At 45.4% G+C, this 20,468-nt stretch overlaps 1 pseudogene; it reads left to right on the top strand.

Moving 5' to 3' along the window:
• LOC132894736 (electrogenic sodium bicarbonate cotransporter 1-like) overlaps nucleotides 1-20,468 on the top strand; it is a 212,500-nt pseudogene that overhangs the window by 61,977 nt on the left and 130,055 nt on the right.

The raw sequence follows: 20,468 nt of genomic DNA, 5'->3' as shown, positions 1-20,468 counted from the left end.
TAATAAATTCTTCTCTTAGGATTGGCTATTTACCCAAATCCTTTAAACTAGCAATTATCAAACACCTAACCTTGATCCCTGTCAGCTGTCCAATTATCAGCCAATATCAAACCTCCCCTTTATCTCCAAGATCCTTGAAAAAGCTGTGGCACAGCAGTTATGCTCATATTTACATAGGAATAGCATCCATGAAATGTATCAGTCAGGATTTAGACCTCATCATAGCACAGAGACAGCTTTGGTTAAGGTAGTAAATGACCTACTGTTGGCATCTGATCAGGACTGTGTCTCGCTGCTTGTGTTGCTTGACCTTAGTGCAGCATTTGATACCATCGATCATTCCATTCTTCTGGATAGATTAGAAAATGTTGTGGGAGTTAAAGATCCCATGGCATGGTGGTTTGTTGATGCTTTAAACGGGCTCGTGGAGGTTTCCGGATGTTATATCCGCAGCCTTTCTCGAAATGAACCCTCGACACGTAGATATAGCCTCCTGGAAGAAAGCCCCATTTCAGCCCTTTTCCCAGTGCGTCATTTTGCTAATGAGAAGCAGGAGGCGGGGAAGGGTAGAGAGTGGGGGCGGGTCTTATCATTAATATTCATGACATGTAAACGTGTTACCTCTGATTGGCTAACAGCACTGAGACACTACCTCCAGTGGGTAAGAACAAGCGGATGTGGGTGTCTTACTATGGCGAGAGAGAAGGAACAAACCGCAAAGGGAAAAATACCGCGCACTGACGTCATTAAGGTGCGACGTGAGAAAATAAAATAAATTCAACAAATGTTTGGGTTTTTACTGAACAAACAAACAAATAAAATGAACGAGTGACTTAAAAAAAAGAATGTGGGTGTCTTTGTAAAAACTGTTTTGATTGGCTATTATAACAGCATGCTGCATGCTTTTTGGTTTTGTAGCACAGAGTACCTGGCTAACTGCAGGAAGTGGTTAGCTGCACAGCTAATGTAGCCATTGCAAGGCTAACGTGGCACCGATTTTAAAACACAGCAAAACATAAGCTCATAAGTTACAGTCAATTTCCAGACTAAACTCAGTTTAACAGAGCATGCTGCATGCTTTTTGGTTTTGTAGCGCAGAGTACCTGGCTAACTGCAGGAAGCGGTTAGCTGCACAGCTAATGTAGCCATTGCAAGGCTAACGTGGCACCAATTTTAAAACACGGAAAAATGACTTAACAGTTATACACTTACTTGTTCGGTGTTTGTGGCTGATGTGGCAGGGATGCTTGGTACGGACCCAGGCTTCAGTGACAGTTGATGTGCAAAACCTGCCCTGTACTGTCCCAAGTTGTGGAAACATTCCTCAGGAAAATGCTTCCGACAAACATACACCGGTAGACTCGACGGCGTATTATTGAAGTAAATAAAATTAAGCCACTGTGTCTTCAGGGGCTCTCCCGTCGGCAGTAAAAACAGACTCTTTTCTGTGTTGTCACATCCATGTACAGCGCAATTTCCATGTTTCGCTCGCTTAGGTGGTGCCATGTTGGGTCCTCTATGGTCTCCTCGCTACAACTGGGCAGGCAATTCATACAGTGGGTGGGAATCCGGGGGGGGGGGGGCGTGGGGATCATCTCCCTTGCTGACGTAGTAAAGGGAAGAGTTTATCAATGCGCCGTTTTAACGCGCCATTCTCAAATGTTGGGCATAGTTTGGTTTACACATTATGAAATTTCTAGCCACTGGGGTGACTTAAGAAGGTCAGAGGAACTCATTTTAACGTTAAAAAACCTCAGAAAGTGAAAATTTCATGCCATGGGACCTTTAAGGGAACAGCCCTCTCCTGGCTCAGCTCTTATTTAACTGATCGCTATCAGTATGTTGATATAAATGGTGATTTTTCTTAACATACTGAGGTAAAGTTTGGTGTTCCACAAGGTTCTGTCTTAGGCCCACTGCTTTTTTTCTTTATATATGTTACCTCTGGGTGATGTTATTCATAAGCATGATATTAGTTTCCACTGTTATGCTGATGACACACAGTTGTATGTTTCTGCAAAACCTGATGAGAGACACCAGCTTAATAGAATTGAGGAATGTGTAAAGGACATTTGGCGCTGGATGCTTATTAACTTCCTTCTGCTTAACTCTGACAAGATAGTACTTGTACTGGGACCACATGCAGCTAGAAGTATGGTTTCTGATTACACAGTAACTCTGGATGGCCTTTTGGGGTCTTCATGTGCAGCCGTAAAAGACCTTGGGGTGATCGTTGATCCCAGTCTTTCATTTGAAACTCATATCGATAATATTACCCGGACAGCTTTCTTTCATCTCAGAAATGTTGCTAAGATAAGAAATTTAATGTCACTACACGATGCAGAAAAAACTAATTCATGCTTTTGTTACCTCTAGGTTGGATTATTTTAATGCCTTACTGTCAATAAGTGCATAAACAAGCTCCAGTTAGTTCAAAATGCAGCAGCAAGAGTCCTGATTAGAATTACAAAATTAAACGAGACTTACCTTGGGAAGTCGAAGTTTGATGGTAGTTCCATCAAATCATTTGTACATCGGGTTAACATGAGATGTGCATGTACCGCGCAGTCTTTAAAGCATTTTGGGCAAACAAATATACCAAAAATAATGGGAGGGAACAAATACAAAAGGGGTGGGCATGTTAACCCGAAGTACTACAAATGATTTGATAGAACTATCATCAAACTTCAACTTCCCAAGGTAAGTCTCATTTAATTTTGTAATTCTATCAAATCATTACATACATATGGGTTATCATGAGACTTCAAAGCTGTGAGCCCAAAATGGACCTGCCAAAAATATCATCTCTTACAATAAGCACATCCAAAGCATGTTTACTTAAAGCACTTTATTTGTCAACTTTCCTTAGAACAGCATTGCTCATCTGATCTGTGATGATGCATGGCTTATCATAAAATTTTCTGAACGTCGATTCTTGTGACCATCCAGCCAGTTTCATCACAACATTGATTGGAAGTAATCGAGTTGCTTTACTGGTCGAGGCACTTCTTGTGCTATGAGCTTGGTAAATGTTAACATCAGTATTGGCTAGATTCAAACATGTGTTCAACCATCTGCCTATTGTAGAGCTAGACACTTCATTATGAGGCTTAATGTACGATATCAGTAACTTGGAAGACTTTCATAGTGATTGCATAACTTCAGTATAATGCTCAAGTGTACTGTACACATACAAATTTTTGTTCGGGTACTGAAACAGGCGGACATTTCCAAACATCTGACCTGGTTTGTCTTGCTTAAGGTGTCCCGATAAAGAAAAACTAAAGTATGTTGGGAATTTTTTCATATATTCCTCTGAAATATCCAAATAACTTAAGGTTTGACACCTCTGTCCAGTGACTAATGCAATAAACATGACCAATTTCATCGTAAGGTCTTTCAGCTTTAATGCATGAAGGGGTGTTAATTGTTCCAAATAGTCAAGTCCTTGCTCCACAGGCCAAACTTCCTGAAATTTTGGAGTCAGAGGGATTTTATTAAACACACCTTTCAGAAACCGGCAGGTTAATGGGTGTTTCCCTATATTTTGGCTGATGTCCGTATTACCAGTGCTGTTTAATAGCTGACCTTGCAGTGTTCAAGGATGAATAACCGTAACCTCTGGTATATAAATCATGAAGAAATTCCAAAATTAATGAAACAGGGGCACGCATGAAATGACTTTGCCTTGACAAGCAAAACTTGGACCATTTCTCGAGGAACACATTGTACTGCTTAACTGTGCTCTTTCTCCACGAGGACATGATGACATCTGCAACTTGTGTCAAAATTCCACACTCAACGAAGACTTGCCTGACACTCTGCATACCATTAAGGTGACCTTGAGTGGGTGAATTTGTTCTCCCAATGAAGGATTCGTCAGAGTTTTCCTGGTTGCCTTGAAGTAACGTGGCGTGTCCACCAGCATGCTTAATAAAGAAACAAAATAACTTTGAGTAGGCCACATAGGGACAATCAAAAGCCCAGTAGCCCCATCATCCCAGATTTTTTGCATCCAATAAGCCATGAGAACAAATGGGGGAAACGCATAAAATGGATGTGCAGCCCAGTTAAGAGTAAATGCATCCACACATTGAGCGAACGGATCAGCTTTCTAGCACTACGTTCAGACTGCAACCTGAAACGACCCATATCCGATTTGTTGTGAAATCCGATTTTTTTTGTTAGGGCGTTCACATTACCAATTATGTGAGACTTGTATGCGATCTCCAATATGAACGGAAAACGACCCAAAAGTGTCCCACATGCGCAAATTGACACGTAATAAGCACGTAATATGTAAACAAAAAAAGCGCACTCTTCAAGTTTAATGATTTTCTTTTTTTGTTTGTTTGTTTGTTAGTGTTAAAGTGTGAGGTCTCGTGTGTGTTTTTGTTTCTGAACTGAAATTAAAACGTGTAGCCTGGTAACGAGGGTTGACTCCTAAATGTCTCTCTAATTTCTATATAAGTGCACTACATGTTACTAGGAAGTAATGGATTTTTAAACTCTATATAGTGCACTCAAGCTTCAGTAGGCAGTCATTTGGGATATGGCTGCTGTATTACCAAACTCTTAATTCAGGCTTAATAATTTGCACATATTTATTTCGTCATATTAATAAACTTTTTCTACATTTTTATAAATATTTATTTAGATTGTTTATAGCCAGCTGAATTCTGCAACTTCTCTCAGCGCTGGCTCAAGGTGCATAAACACCAGTGCAGTTTGCTATGGAGATGAGGCGAGACCTGGCGATGTGGTACAGGATGGTTTAAGTTATAAATCAGTTATAGAAACTGTTTTATTTAATCAGGCTAACAGATAAACATCCAGGTCCCTACCAAATCCACCATTAGCTTGATCAATTCTATAAAAGTCTATTTAAATTCTGAAAACTGTACAAATGTTGTTGTTTTCCACCAAAGAGGCGGGATTAGCCAACGCAGAATAGTGACATTTGTCTCTTGTTGATGACGTGTAGGTCGCATGAATGCGACCTGTCCGGTCAGACTGCAGTCGCATGTGAAAATATCGGATATGCATCGGATTTAGGACCACATATCCAAGCGGCCTGGGTCGCATGTGAAAAAATCGGATCTATGTCGTTCAGATTGTCAATAACAAATCGGATACAGGTCGCATATGGGCAAAAAAATCGGATATGAGTCGTTTCAGGATGCAGTCTGAACGTAGTCTAGGATACATAAGCTGGCAATTTGGCATTCACTCGCGATGCAAACAAATCAATGGTAGGTCAAAGGGGAAACACTTTTAGCATCTGATTGAATACTTCATCCGTGACACTCCATTCAAGATTAGGATTTAGGTTTCTTGATAATTGATCAGCCTCACCCCTCTACCCCAGGGGTATGTGCCGCGGACAACCAAATGTTCCTTTCTATTGCCCATTGCCAAATTTCATAAGTAATGTGATTACAGCTGTTGGATTTGCATCCCCCCATAGCATTGATATAACTTACGGCCGTTACATTGTCACTCATATGTACATGGGTATCGTGTTCAGCGTTACAGAGACATCAAGCCTCAGCAGATTGCAAGTAATTCAAGGCCATTGATGCGCTGGTCATTTTCACTTCTGGACCCAGACCCCTTGGGTTTTCTTCTTGCCCCATTTTGCACCCCACCCTGTTAGGGATGCGTCAGTTTCAAGGGTAGAATGTTCTTCATGCATGATTTACCTCACACTGGAGCCCACATGGGTGATCCACCAGGACAATTCTCCTAAACTCTCTGAGGAGAGTATCATTTTCACTTAATAATCACCCCCACTATGTTTCAAAGCTCCCATTTTGTCTTGTTTGAGGGAACGGTCATGCAATGGACCAAACTGGACCCCCAGAAAAGTGGATATTAATGTTCCAACAAGGGACACTACTTCTCGTATGGGATGTTTCTTGTTTACATGCAAAAATTCTTGACAACGCTTAACTTTTTTATCTGTAAGTCTCACAGTCATGTCAATAGACGACAATACAAATCCCAAGTATTCTATTTTTTGGGTGGGCACAACCATAGACTTTTTTGGGTGTACTTGGAAACCCAGGGATATGAATAATTGGAATGCTGTCAATATATTCCTTAAACATGTGTCATAAGTATCGCCTATGTATGAGTCGTCAATATAGTCTGTGCATGAGTTTCCACATTGTCCTCTCAAAAAGGCAAAGACAGGCTTTAGTACCTTTGTAAATATTCAAGGAGACGATGTCAAACCCATAGGGAGACACAAAAATTGATAAAGGATCCCTTTCCATAGAAATCTCAAAAACATTGATGTTCAGGGGCAATAGGAATCGAATAATACGCGTCTTTCAAATCCAGGGATGTCATGTAGCACCCAGGGGTAATAAGTGGGAGTGTGGCTTCTAGAGTGTCCAATTTGAAATGATGATAAACCACACTGTCATTAAGAGCTTTTAAATTGAAGATAACACAATAAGTCCCATCAGCTTTCGGTCTCAAAAATATGGGCGAGATAATTTGGTCATCCTGGAATTCAGAATAGCTTATAATATCCTTGCTAAGAAATTCTGCGACTTGAGCATCGATAATTACTTTTCCTTGATCTGAAAAGTTATTTTCCAAGGTCAGCCGTGACCAATGTTTTTGCATGGTAAATTCACCAAACTCAATGTGACAGTGCAAGATGATATCCAAAATTTTAGGGTCTGATGTCAGTTCCTTCCATTTAGACACAAAATTTCGTACTTGCCCCCCAACAAACACATGTTGATTAGAAATAATATTTTTTACCTCAGCTTCTATCTGGCTTGTCTGCGGAAGTATCCTCCTCAGCCTGAGCCTAAAAAAGGCCCTTTTCCTTCTGCTGGAGTTGTAGCATGACCACGCCCACCATAGCTTTGTCTGTATCTGCCACATGCACGTGAACCATGTCCATACAGGTGGTATCGTTGCTTTCCTGAACCTTGAACTTTGAGGCCAATCTTATTTGCCTTGGTCAATTCATCCACTTGTTCATTGAGGTCATCTCCAAATAACTTCATGGTAATGGGTACCGCTGGATTACACAGGGCTTGGTAATTCTTGTTTAGATGCGGCCTCAACAATTCTCTTCTGCTTAGATTGAATTGTCGATTTGCAGACAGTGACAGTACGACTGCATGGGTGAGCGTAGTTAGCATTTCCTTGCTGTCAGCTTTATCTATGAGCTGGTTGCACCCTTTAAGCAAGGCATATAATGATGACATTAAATGTCCTTGACCTTTTTGAAGGCTGATATCCAGATTCTTCAGTTCTTGTTTGAGTTGATTCCAAAGCATAGTGTTTACCTTGGGAGTTTCTAGCATTGGACAGTTTTTAGGCTTCAGATATTCTTTCTTCATTGTCAACTGATCTTGAGACAATCCTTCCTTTAAAAGGCTATTCACCCGAACTCCCAACTTCTCACATATTGGTGGGTGTAGCGGTTCGTGTGGAAGGGTGGAGCACAGAAGATGGCAGGACAGAGATCAGGGTCAAAATAGGGCTTTATTGCCACACTTTTCAGTGAACAACCCAATAGACAGACAGACACACACATTCAGCATCTAGTTCGGGGATGAGCTCCTCTGCTCTTGCTCTCCCTCCTTAAGTAGGGTGCGGTCACTGGGAAGACACACAAACAGGTTAATTGCTCTCAGGTGTAGTGATTCTGCCACTTACCTTCCCTGACTCCGCCCTCCTGTCACAGACTACGCCCCCGCTGCCACATACCCCCACCGCCCGACTCAGGCCGGGCGGCCGTCCGGCCTGCAGCTGACTCCCCCCCCCCCCTTGAAGGGAGAGGAAGTCCGCCACAACCATCTGCACCCCCGGCCTGTGGACCACCTTGAAATTAAAGGGTTGGAGTGCCAGATACCAATGGGCGATCCGCGCGTTGGCATCCTTCATGAGGTGGAGCCACTGGAGGGGCACGTGGTCCAAACAGAGGGTGAAAGGGCGCCCCAGCAAGTAGTACCGGAGGGTGAGGACCACCCACTTGATGCCCAGACACTCTTTCTCTATGGTGCTGTAGCGCCCCTCATGCACCGACAGCTTCCTGCTGATGTACAGGACGGGGCGGTCCTCCCCCTCCACCTCCTGGGACAAAACAGCCCCCAGCCCTCTGTCCGACGCGTCGGTCTGCAATATAAAGGGGAGAGGAAAATCAGGGGAGTGTAAAAGTGGCCCCCCACACAGTGCAGCCTTTACCTCAGAAAAAGCCCGCTGGCATTGCTCCGTCCACTGGACCGGATCTGGTGCCCCCTTTTTAGTGAGATCAGTCAGCGGGCTGGTAACGTCCAAATAATTAGGTATAAACCTACGATAATAGCCAGCCAGCCCCAGGAACTGTCTCACCCCCTTTTTGGTCTTGGGCCTCGGGCAGGCCGCAATTGCTGCGGTCTTGTTAATTTGGGGACGCACCTGCCCGTTGCCCAAGTGGAAGCCCATATACCGTACTTCTACCCGCCCAATCGCACACTTCTTTGGGTTGGCTGTGAGCCCCGCTCGCCTCAGCAACCTAAGGACGGCCCTCAGATGTTTGAGGTGCCGCTGCCAGTCATTAATATAGATAACGATGTCATCTAAATAAGTGGCCGCATAAGTGGCGTGAGGGCGGAGGACTCTGTCCATCAGCTGCTGAAACGTAGCGGGCACCCCAAACAGCCCAAACGGAAGGGTGACGAATTGGTGTAAACCAAACGGTGTGGAAAAGGCCGTTTTTTCTCGGGATAGTGGAGTCAAGGGGATCTGCCAATATCCCTTCGTCAAATCTAGTGTCGAATAAAAGCGAGCCGTGCCGAGTCGATCGAGCAACTCATCAATATGAGGCATTGGGTACGCGTCAAATTTAGACACCGTGTTGACTTTTCTATAGTCCACACAGAACCGGACCGACCCGTCGGCCTTGGGCACCAAGACCACTGGGCTGCTCCAGTCACTGTGGGACTCTTCGACGATGCCCATTTCGAGCATGGTCTCGAGTTCTTCCCGAACCACTTTTTTTTTGTGTTCGGGTAGCCTGTAAGGGCGGCTACGCACCACTACCCCCGGGGGCGTCTCTATGTGGTGCTCTATGAGGTTAGTGCGACCGGGCAGGGGCGAGAACACATCCGAAAACTCGGTCTGCAACTGGGCAACCTCCGTGAGTTGGGTCGGGGAGAGGTGGTCTCCACAGGGGATCGGAGAGGTACGTGACGCCAATGCTCCTTTTTGAACCGCCGGCCCCAGCTCCGCCTTCTCCAGAACCACCGACACCAACGCCACAGGGACCTCCTCATTCCAGAGTTTAAGCAGATTGAGGTGGTAGATCTGTAGCGCCCCACCCCTGTCCGTTCGCCTCACCTCATAGTCGACGTCCCCGACTCGCCGTGTGACCTCAAAGGGTCATTGCCACTTGGCGATCAATTTGGAGCTCGATGTGGGTAACAGTATGAGTACTTTATCTCCCGGTGCGAACTCTCTAAGGCACGTACCCTTGTTGTACAGCCGGGCTTGCCGTTCTTGGGCCTGCCGCAAATTCTCCTGGGTTAGGTGGGTGAGTGTGTGGAGTTTTGCGTGCAGGTCCATAATGTATTGAATTTCGTTTTTGCTTCGTGAAGGTCCCTCCTCCCAATTTTCCCGCAGCACATCTAGAATGCCGTGTGGCTTACGCCCATATAATAATTCGAACGGGGAGAACCCTGTGGAGGCTTGGGGGACCTCTCGCACCGAAAACAGCAAGGGCTCGAGCCACTGATCCCAATTACATGCGTCCTCACTTACGAATTTTTTTAATGATATTCTTGAGGGTGCGATTGAACCGTTCCACTAAACTGTCCGTTTGTGGGTGATACACGCTGGTGCGGATCGGCTTAATTCCGAATAACCCATACAGTTCGCGTAGTGTTCGTGACATAAACGTGGTGCCTTGATCAGTCAGAATCTCTTTTGGGATTCCAACTCGGGAGATAACGCGGAAGAGCGCCTCTGCAATACTGCGTGCTGAGATATTGCGCAGAGGCACTGCTTCTGGGTATCGCGTTGCATAGTCCACCAGAACTAATATAAAGCGGTACCCTCGTGCTGACCGATCTAATGGCCCGACGAGATCCATCCCAATCCTTTCGAACGGGGTCTCGATTAAAGGTACAGGGCGCAAAGGCGCTTTTGGAATGGCCGCTGGATTTACTAACTGGCATTCGCGGCACGCCGTACACCACCTACGAACGTCGCCGCGAATCCCCGGCCAATAGAATCGGGCCATTATTCGGGCTAGTGTCTTATCCTGCCCTAGGTGTCCAGCCATGGGATTAAAGTGAGCCGCCTGGAATACCAATTCCCGGCGGCTCCTTGGAATTAAAAGCTGCGTGACTCGGTCTTTAGTTTGAGTGTCCTGCGTCACTCGGTATAATCTATCCTTCATAATCGCGAAGTAGGGGAAGGACGGGGTGGCGTTCGGCTGGAGCGTTTGACCATCGATTACTCTCACTTGGTCAAACGCATGTCGCAGAGTCTCATCTCGCGATTGTTCTAATGGGAAATCCGCGAAGGATTCCCCAATAGAGAGAGGAGGAGCCTGCGGCTCCTCACTCTGACGCGGAGATGACGTAGACGGCTCTGTGACAGCTGCTCCCGCCAAAGCGACACCGGGACCTCCCCCTGTCAAATGGCAGGACCCACTCTTTACTAAGCGTGTCATTAAATCCCGAAATCCCAGCCAATCAGTCCCCAAAATCAAAGAGTGGGTAAGGCAAGGATTAACCTTCACTATAAATTTTTCCCCTCGGAAAAAAATGTGGACCGACACCAAAGGGTAGCTGTGAACATCCCCGTGCACACACAACACCTTCACCCCCTGTGCTCCCCCCAATGCCTCGTTTTGCACCAGGCTTTGGTGAATTGAGGTCTGGTTACAACCAGAATCCACCAACGCCTGATATGTATCCCCTTGGATACTCACCAGTATGCGATACACTCCGGCCCGATCGAGGGCAGCCTCTGGCGCATCGGGGATCTGAACCAACGCGCTCACTTCCATTGCCGTGCACTGCTGTTGGAGGTGGCCCGGTTCCCTGCAGCGCCAGCAACCCGGCCCGGGCTTCATCTCTGCACCGGTGTTCTGGGGCTCACTCACCTGTGGTGGGGGAGAGACAGACACAGAAGGGAGAAACGGGAGGGCACCGTGGGTGTGGCAGGCCGGCTGGGGTGGTGCCGGCCCCCGCCTCCGCGGTGGGGGAATGGGACGAGGACGGGACACAGGAGGAGGGGGAGAGAGAGAGAGAGAAGAGGAGAGAAGAGGCTGTCTGCTGTCCTGCTGCCGGAACAGCCACCAAATGGTCCTCCGCCAGCTCGATGGCCCAATCCAGCTACGCCGGGTGGTGGCACTGGACCCACTCTGTGGTTCCTGTTGGCAGACACGCGATGAACTGCTCCAGCACCACCTGGTTGACGATTCCCTAGGCATCGCAGTTGTCGGCCCTCAGCCACCGCCAGCAGGCGTCCCGGAGTTGCTGGCCAAACGCGAACAGCCGGCCGACTTCCTCCAAGCGCAAAGCGCGGAAGCGCTGGCGTTGCTGTTCAGGAGTGCACCCCACATGCTGGAGGATGGCCCGGCGAAGGTCCACGTAGGCCAGCTGGCGGTCGGCGGGGAGCTGTAGCGCGGCCACCTGTGCCTCTCCCATTAGCAGGGGGAGGAGGCGCGCCGCACACTGATCCATCGGCCACCCCGAGGTCTCCGCGACTTGCTCAAAGAGCGTGATGAAAGCCTCGGGGTCATCCTGCGGGCCCATCTTGGTCAGGGTGAGGGGGGACGGGCCCGCGGTGGAAGCATCGGTAGTCCCCGCCGACGTGAGGAGGTGCCAGAACGCCTGTCGATCCTCTTGTTGGGCCAACACCAGGGCCTCGAAGCGCTGCTCCTGCTCCTTACGGAGCGTGACTAGCGCCTGGTGCTGGCTTCGCTGGGCCGTGGCGAGGGCATGGATCAGGTCGGCGAACGGGGAAGACTCCATGGGGCGATTCGGCATCTGTGCTCCAAATCCCGGGTTTCGGCACCTCTGTAGCGGTTTGTGTGGAAGTCCATGCCATTCGACTGAAAAGGATAACATATCAAAAGATTTGTTCTTACCTTTTTCCTTGATACTTGTAATCTTCAATCGAGAGCAATTCTCTAAACATCCGCCCTGGTCACGGCCAATACATGCACTGAGTCACGACGGTGCGTGCACATCTCATGATAACCCATATGTATGTAATAATTTGATAGAACTGGAAAATATGACCACAGCACCCCTGTCTTATCCACACTGCATTGGCTCCCAATCAAATTTTGTATGTTTTATAAAATACTACGATTGACCTTTTAAAGCAGTGCATGGTCTTGTGCCACAGTACCTGAGCGAACTTCTGGTCCGTTATGACCTGTCACGCCTACTTAGATCAAAAGGTGCAGGCTATCTGCTGGTACCTCATATAATGAAGGCTACATCGGGGCAGAGCCTTTTCTTACAAAGCCCCACAGTTATGGAACAGCCTTCCAAGTAGTGTTAAGGACTCAGACACAGTCTCAGCGTTTAAGTCTAGGCTGAAAACATATCTGTTTAGTCAAGCCTTTTGTTAATTTTATTTGGTAAAGGAGTAGATCTGGAGGATCCTCAGTCATAGTGTTTTGGTAAACTGGGATGTATGGATGCTGTCACCCCCCCACTCACTCGCTCACTCGAGTTTGTTGATGGTGTAGTGGCTGGCTGCTTTATGTCCTGGAGCACCCTCATGCCTGTGTTACCTTCTGGCTCTCCCCTTTTAGTTATGCTGTCAGAGTTAGTTTTGCTGGAGTCCCTGCTTGCACTCAGTGCAAAATGTATACTGTTCTTACTGGGCATTGGGCATACCTAACAACCTGCGCTTTCTCTCTCTTTCTCTTCCCCTCCCCCTCCCCCATCTGTCTCTCTGAGTTACATGTCAATCCTTAGATCAAGATGCTGAAATCTTCTGCTCCTCGGACCTGCCTGATCCATCCTGATGCCCTACATCTGGTTGGAGTCTCATCACATTGCTCCTGTGGAGGACATCCCCATATGGACAGTCAAAAGTCGCACTTGGAAGATGGCTTTGGGCACTTACAGTAATGCTTTTATGGCTGAGGACTACAGTTGACTTGCTAACTTTAGGACTGCAGTTGTCATGAACACTTTTGCACTTAAGTGTCCATCAATTAACATTTTATTACTTCAACAAAACAGATGTCATTTTAAAACTGTTAAAATATTATAATCACGCTATCTGTTATCACCCAAATGAGGATGGGCTCCCTTATGAGTCTGGTTCCTCTCGAGGTTTCTTCCTCATGTCATCTGAGGGCGTTTTTCCTTGCCACTGTCGCCACAGGCTTGCTCATTGGGGATAGACTAGGGATAAAATTAGCTCATGTTTAAAGTCACTAAAATTCTGTAAAGCTGCTTTGTGACAATGTCTATTGTTAAAAGCGCCATAAAAATAAACTTGACTTTACTCAATATGATAACAATATTTCATGTTATTGAACCAAATGAATGAACCCCACTAGAAGGGAATAGAATACATGTTTTTATTCCATGGAAAAAGTGTCCCGTATGTATATCAATATTTATTGAAAAATTTTAAATCATTGAAGCATAATCATTATCATAACGATACTTGCTTTTTCATAAACTTTGTTAACCATGTTCCTTTCAGTGAACTAGTAAATACATAGTAATAAAAAGGTTATTTTCAAGACAAGTGGATTAAAAAGTTAATGTTGAGCCCTGAGAATGTCTTTGTAAATCTGAACCAGAAGGTGATTTAATCACTGTCAAGTTCGTCTGTTTACAGACACATACAGTTGGGGTCAGAAGTTTACATACAGTGACATGGATGCCATCTTGGATATGAATGTCTTGGCAATATTTGGGCTTTCAGTAATTTCTTTGAACTGTTCTTTTTCTGTGGCAGAATGATTGTACAGTATACATCATTACTTAAAAAAAAACGAGAATTTGGTGCACAAGTTTTAATTTTCTTTGGGTTTTCTGAAATCAACACAGGGTCAAAATTATACATACAGGGTCAAAAATTTATATGCGCTCACTTAGATTATTAATTCAGAGCTGCTGAAACTTCCAAAATGTCTTTTATTTTGCCAAGGCCGAGGTCTCTTAACTTCCTGTTCGTGATCATGATTGACTACAGCTGGTAGCTTCTCTGTGCCTTCATCAAAATGGTTTGTTTACAGCACTCATTGGATTGACCAACACACAATACAATGGGAAAGTCCAAGGAACTCAGTGCAGATCTGAGAATGAGGATTGCAGATGTAAACAACTCCAGAATGTCTCTTGGAACCATTTCTAAACAACTGCAAATTCCTAGATCAGTTCAAACAATTGTATGCAAGTTATTGTGAGGTATTATCACTTTGCCAAGCCACTTTGCTTCAAGAAAACCCAAACTGTCACCCTCAGCTGAAAGGAAATTGGTTTGGATGGTCAGGAACAACCAAGGAACCACCATGGTACAGCCCTGCCATGAACTGGAAGCTGATGGATCACTGTCTACAGTTCAGTGAGTTTTACATCACTATGGACTAAGAGGCTGCTATCCAAGAAATAATTCCCTGCTCCAAAATTGATACCTTCAAGCTTAACTAAAGTTTGAAGCTGATCACATGGAGAAAGAAAAAGCCTTCTGGAGGATACCTGTATGGTCAGATGAGACAAAGATTGATTTGTTTGGCCACCACCATGTATAGAGGGACACTGTACCAACTGGTGGTGGTGGTAAGATTATCATGCTCTGGGGCTGTTTTGCTGCCAGTGGAACTGGTCCATTGCACAAAGTGGATGGAATAATGAAGAAGGAGGACTACCTCAGAATTCTTCAGCATAAACCATCAGAAACTTGAACACGACTTGGGACTTAGAACAGGACAATGAACCCAAACACGCATCAGAGCTGGTTGTGGAGGATAAAGCAGGCTAACATTGAGCTTAAAACAAGTCCTGACTTCAACCCTATTGAAAATATATGGACTGTGCTTCTAAGTTGAGTCCATGCCAAAAAAAAAGTTAATTGAACTCTAAAAATTCTACCCTGAAGAGCCATGAACTATCCAACCAGAATTCTGCCAGAAGCTTGTTCATGGTCAACAAAAATGTTTGGTCAAGATGACTCTTGCAAAGAGACATTTTACCCAAATATTAGGTGTGCTGTATATTTTTGACCCTGTATGTATAATTTTGATCTTGTGTTGATTTCAGAAAACCCAAAGAAAATTAAAACTTGTGCACCAAATTCTAGTATTTATTTATTTATTTATTTTTATTAAAGGTGTATGCTGTACATTCTGCCACAGAAAAAGAACAGTTTTTTCAGTTTTTCAAAGAAAGCCCAAATATTGCCATGACATTCATGGAAACTTCTGGCCACAACTGTATGCTGACACCTGTTATAGGATAGAATGCACATTTCATATGTACCGGTACATTTAAAAAGGATTTTTAAAGGTTAGGTTTACAGTTACAGTATAAAAGAAAAATGAAGAAAATGCCTGGATCAATGGGTCTTAAGTAGTGAAAATAAGGATTTATGAAATCACTCTGTTTCTCTGTCTTTGCCATTCTCGCCCTCATCCTCTCAGACATGATCACGGACACTCAGATTGAGATGGGGCTATTGAAAGCCGAGTTGAAGGAGAAGGTTACATACACGCTTCTACGAAAACACCGCCATCAGACCAAGAAGTCCAACCTGCGCTCATTAGCTGACATTGGCCGAACCGTATCAAGTGCAAGTAGGCTGTTTTCAAACCAAGAGAATGATAAAGCTGTCTTACTGCAACACTAAACTACATGAGCTCTTTTTCTTTGTGACTTTCTTTCCCTATTATTTAAGCAGAACTGTAAACTTTGGCTTTGAACTTTTGGCTTTCTTTGCTTTACCAAATGCCAGAATAATTAGTACTTTTACCAGAATGTCAGGCATTTTATTTACATGTCCTTTATAATAAGACCCACTTGCCTTTAACTCCCACTGCAAAATCAGGGATAGAAAATGCAGACTGAAGAAGCATGATGTAGCATAAAAGCAAGTGACAATTTAAAATGAAAAAGTAGACTTTTCTCAACATATTTAAACAAGCAAAAATTTCCCCCTCTTGATACAGTGCCTACAGATAAAGGTGATGTACTTGAACAAAACAACATGGAAAATTAAGTCTTTCTATAATTTATTCAACAAAAGCATCAATAGATGTTATATTTTTCTGTGGAGAAAGTAAGTACACCCTTGGCTTCAGAAGCTAGTGTTGCCCCCGTTAACAGAAATAACTTGTAAGCATTTTGCATAATTGTCCACCAGTCTCTGACATTGGCTTGCTGAATTTTTGCCCACTCTTCCATGCAAAATTCCTTCAGTTGCAAGATGTTTGAGGGTTTTGTTGCATATATTGCCCTTTTGAAATCCCACCACGACATTTCAAAAGGGTCCAAATCTGGGCTTTGGCTAGGCCAGTCCATAACCCTCCATTTCTTCTTTCTGAGCCATTTTTTTGTGGATTTGTTCGTGTGTTTAGGATCACTGTAGCAGTTCGTATGGGTGGGTGGAGCACAGAGGGATGGCAGGCCAGAACTGAGTTCACAAAACTCTTTTATTTTCACTTTTCAGTGTCAATTTCACTCTCTCAGCCACACACACACACACACACACACACACACACACACACACACACACACACACACACACACACACACACACTCCAGTCGTCTGGTTGGGGAGAGAGCTCCCTCTGCTCTCGCTCTCTCTCCTTGAATAGGGTGCGGTCACTGGGGAAGACACACAAACACATTAATTAACCTCAGGTGCAGTGATTCTGCCACTTACCTTCCCTGACTCCGCCCTCCGGTCACAGACCGACGCTTGACCACACCCCCGCTGCCACATACCCCCACCGCCCGACTCAGGCCGGGTGGCCGTCTGGCCTGCAGCTGACTCCCCCCCCCTTGACAGGAGAGGAAGTCCGCCACAACCATCTGCGCCCCTGGCCTGTGGATCACCTTGAAGTTGAAGTGTCAGATACCAACGGGTGATCCGCGCGTTGGCATCCTTCATGCGGTGGAGCCACTGGAGGGGCGCATGGTCCAAACAGAGGGTGAAAGGGCGTCCCAGCAGGTAGTAACGGAGGGTGAGGACCGCCCACTTGATCACTAGGCACTCCTTTTCAATGGTGCTGTAGTGCCCCTCATGCACCAACAGCTTCCTACTGATATACAACACTGGGCGGTCCTCCCCCTCCACCTCCTGGGACAAAACAGCCCCCAGCCATCTGTCCGACGTATCCGTCTGTAACATAAAGGGGAGAGAAAAGTCAGGGGAGTGTAAAAGTGGCCCCCCACACAGTGCAGCCTTTACCTCAGAAAAAGCCCGCTGGCATTGCTCTGTCCACTGGACCGGATCTGGTGCCCCCTTTTTAGTCAGATCAGTCAGCAGGCTGGTGACGTCCGAATAATTAGGTATAAACCTACGATAATAGCCAGCCAGCCCCAGGAACTGTCTCACCCCCTTTTTGGTCTTGGGCCTCAGGCAGGCCGCAATTGCTGCTGTCTTGTTAATTTGGCGACAAACCTGCCCGTTGCCCAAGTGGAAGCCCAGATACTGTACTTCCACCCACCCAATCACACACTTCTTCGGGTTGGCTGTGAGACCCGCTCTCCTCAGCGGCCCTCAGATGTTGGAGGTGCCTCGGCCAGTCATTACTATAGATAATGATGTTGTTGAGGTAGGCGGCCGCATAAGTGGTGTGGGGGCGGAGGACCCTATCCATCAGCTGCTGAAACATAGCGGGCGACCCAAACAGCCCAAAAGGAAGTGTAACTGGTGTAAGCCAAATGGTGTGGAAAAGGCCGTTTTTTTTCTCGGGATAATGGAGTCAAGGGGATCTGTCAATAACCCTTTGTTAAATCCAGTGTCGAGTAAAAGTGAGCCGTGCCTAGTCGATCGAGCAACTCAGCAATACGAGGCATTGGGTATGCGTCAAATTTAGACACCGCGTTGACTTTTCTATAGTCTACACAGAACCGGACCGACCCGTTGGCCTTGGGTACCAAGACCACCGGGCTGCTCCAGTCACTGTGGGACTCCTCGACGATGCCCATTTCGAGCATGGCCTCGAGTTCTTACCGAACCACCTTTTTCTTGTGTTTGGGTAGCCTGTAAGGGCGGCTATGCACTACCACCCCCGGGGGCGTCTCAATGTGGTGCTCTATGAGGTTGGTGCGGCCGGGCAGGGGCGAGAACACGTCCGAAAACTCAGTCTGCAACTGGGCAACCTCCGTGAGTTGGGTCGGGGAGAGGTGGTCTCCACAGGGGACCGGAGAGGTACGTGATGCCAATGTTCCCTTTTGAACCTCCGGCCCCAGCTCCGCCTTCTCTGGAACCACCGACACCAACGCCACGGGGACCTCCTCATTCCAGAGTTTGAGCAGATTGAGGTGGTAAATCTGTAGCGCCCCACCCCTGTCTGTTCGCTTCACCTCATAGTCAACATCCCCAACTCGCCATGTGACCTCAAAGAGTCCTTGCCACTTGGTGACTAATTTGGAGCTCGATGTGGGCAACAGTACAAGTACTTTATCTCCCAGTGCAAACTCCCTAACTTCTACTACTGTTGTTGACCTGGCCTTATCTGATCATTTTTGTGTTTTCTCTGATGTTTCTATGTCTCCTCATATTCAGAACAGCTCAACGACTATGGGTCGGAGAGTCATAAATGACAACACGTGTTCTTTTTGAGCAAGCTCTCTCGGATCTCAACCAAAATGTCAGACTCTGTAGATGATTTACTGGAAATTTTTTATTTAAATATGACCCAAATTATGGATGATATTGCTCCATTCAAAATTAAAAGAGTCAATGATAAGCAGAAAGCACCATGGAAGCAATACCCAGCTGTTAAACTGCTAAAGAGAGAATGTAGAAAGACTGAAAGAAAATGGCGCAAATCTAAACTTCACATCCATTATCAAATCCATAAAGAGATGCTTTGTAAATGTAATTATGAAATTCGTAAAGCAAGACAGTCTTTCTTCTCCAACATCATCAACAGGAATATGAACAATGCCCGTGTGCTATTTTCAACAGTAGAGAAGCTAACTAATCCCCCACCACAATTAGCACCTGAACTTCTCTCAGTTAATAAATGCAATGAGTTTGCATCCTTCTTCAAAGGTAAAATTGGTAAAATATGGCAGAATATTGCTCATAATATATCTCAGTTGCAAATAATTGAAAAACTGCAATCACCAGTGACACAAACTTCAACACAATGTCAGAATTTTGTTTAATTGATTATGAGACTCTTGAAAAAACTGTACAAAATCTCAGTTCCTCAACATCTGAATTGGACATTCTGCCCACCAACTTTTTTAAGTCTGTTCTTCATCTTATAATTACAGATGTGCTTCAAATCATAAATACATCCCTAGAGACTGGCATTGTTCCTGTGTCCCTGAAAAAAGCCGTTGTAAAGCCCCTACTTAAAAAGAATAATCTGGATGCTTCAGTATTAAATAACTACAGGCCAATATCAAATCTACCATTCATCGGGAAAATCCTTGAAAAAATTGTCTTCAATCAATTAACTGCCTTCTTGATATCAAACAGCTGTTTTGATAACTTTCAGTCAGGATTTCATGCCAATCATAGCACTGAAACAGAGCTGATTAAAGTTATAAATGACATACGTCTTAATACTGATGCAGGCAAAACATCGGTCCTGGTATTACTGGACCTCAGTGCAGCTTTTGATACTGTTGATCACAACATACTGCTATATCGACTTGAACACTGGGTTGGGTTGACTGGTAAAGTTATCAATTGGTTAAAATCATACTTAAAAGATAGAAGCTTCTTTGTTACCATGGGAAATTGTTCCTCAACATCAATGTCCTTGACCTGTGGTGTCCCCCAGGGGTCGATTCTTGGACCATTACTATTCAACCTTTATATGCTCCCACTTGGGCAAATTATCAAGAACAATTCAATTTTTTTTATCACTGCTATGCAGATGACACCCAAATTTATTTTGCTCTATCACCTAATGATTATGCCCCCCTTGAATGTCTCTACCAGTGTATCGATCAAATCAACAACTGGATGTCACAAAATTTTCTTCAGCTGAACACAGATAAAACAGAAGTAATTCTATTTGGAAAAAAGATGAAAGACTCAGGATTAAGGGCGGCACGGTGGTGTAGTGGTTAGCGCTGTCGCCTCACAGCAAGAAGGTCCTGGGTTCGAGCCCCGGGGCCGGCGAGGGCCTTTCTGTGTGGAGTTTGCATGTTCTCCCCGTGTCCGCGTGGGTTTCCTCCGGGTGCTCCGGTTTCCCCCACAGTCCAAAGACATGCAGGTTAGGTTAACTGGTGACTCTAAATTGACCGTAGGTGTGAATGTGAGTGTGAATGGTTGTCTGTGTC

This window comes from Neoarius graeffei, chromosome 12, assembly GCF_027579695.1.
Source record: "Neoarius graeffei isolate fNeoGra1 chromosome 12, fNeoGra1.pri, whole genome shotgun sequence".
Classification (NCBI taxonomy): Eukaryota; Metazoa; Chordata; class Actinopteri; order Siluriformes; family Ariidae; genus Neoarius; species Neoarius graeffei.
The sequence above is the reverse complement of the archived record's forward strand: the minus strand, read 5'-3'. Positions and strand labels throughout refer to the sequence as shown.